Source organism: Euprymna scolopes, chromosome 7 (assembly GCF_053919585.1).
Source record: "Euprymna scolopes isolate OS-2025 chromosome 7, ASM5391958v1, whole genome shotgun sequence".
Taxonomy (NCBI): Eukaryota; Metazoa; Mollusca; class Cephalopoda; order Sepiida; family Sepiolidae; genus Euprymna; species Euprymna scolopes.
In genome coordinates, this window is record NC_136488.1 from 159,796,906 (window position 1) to 159,798,114 (window position 1,209).

The window sequence follows — 1,209 nt, forward strand, 5'->3', positions numbered from 1 at the left end:
TTTCTTAATATTTAACCATAAAATAGTTGCATTGTGCTGATTACCGTAAAAACACCTCTAAAATGTACGTATATTTTTGCAAACGTAAATACACGTTCGTGAGAGGGTGATCTATAGATTTTCCTTTTACTAGAAATTAGAATCAATCATATTATTATGCTTATCGCTCCGCCCATTATCATGCTGTGCATCCCTGAAAAGGAAAGTGGAATATTCCAAAAAGTGGAATTTGTCATATAAAAAAATGGTGTCGCTGTTGAGGCAAAGCTAATAAAAATGATTTATTTTTCTTGGCCTTTTGGCTAAGATCAAAGTGAAGTATCTGTTCTTCAGGTGCTACATTTCAATTTCTTCTCTTTCAGTGGAAAAGAAATCCTTTATGACTAAGACAATTTTTTTCTCCACGTTAAAAAACGACCCTGGTGTCTAAATCTGTCCCGTGGGAAGGCATTGTGAATAGGTACTATGTTTAATGTAACAAAGTTTTAATATTAAAAAAGTATCTGGAAAAAGTTATTTATGATTTAATTACAAAATGCCCTGGAAATGTCACTTCTGATTAATTATAAAATGCCCTGGAAAATGTCCGTTCTGTTTTTTTTTTTTTTTTTTTTTTTTGCTTGCCTCCCCACACGGGCGGAATTGGACATGAGGTCGGTTAAAAATTTAGGGGGAACCAGCTCCCCAAAAGGGGCACTCTGGTCAATAACAAAAATAAGAATTGTATCAGTAATGAAGGATTTCTCCTCCATTAACCAAAACCAAAAAAGGGGGATTTAAGTCAGTGGAATGCTGAAACTGATACTACACTCAGAAATTCATGTTGAAGCAATGGTTGCTTAATTCCTAAACGTGTTAATGTTTTTATGTATTACTTTCGAAAAGTTGCTGAAACAGTTCATGATTTAAACATTACTTTATTTCAAGTATATTTTAAGCAGTGGGTTACGGGATATGAAGTCAGTCCCGGTAATTACTCAAACCGTTTACGATTTAAACATTACTTTATTTCATGTATATTTTTAACAGTGGGGTAGGGGGATATTAAATCAGTCCCGGAATGGGTGAAACCGTTTACGCATTACACATTACTTTATTTAATGTATATTTTTAACATTGGGGTGGGAAATTAGAGTCAGTTCCAGAAATGGCTGCAACCATTTACGTTTTGGACATTATTTAATGTATATTTTTAACAGTAGGATGGGA

The 1,209-nt window shown here is 33.7% G+C and overlaps 1 pseudogene; it reads left to right on the top strand.

The window, feature by feature from the left end:
• Positions 1–281: 281 nt before the first annotated feature.
• LOC145280557 (U2 spliceosomal RNA) lies at positions 282–423 on the top strand (annotated as a pseudogene).
• Positions 424–1,209: the final 786 nt, after the last annotated feature.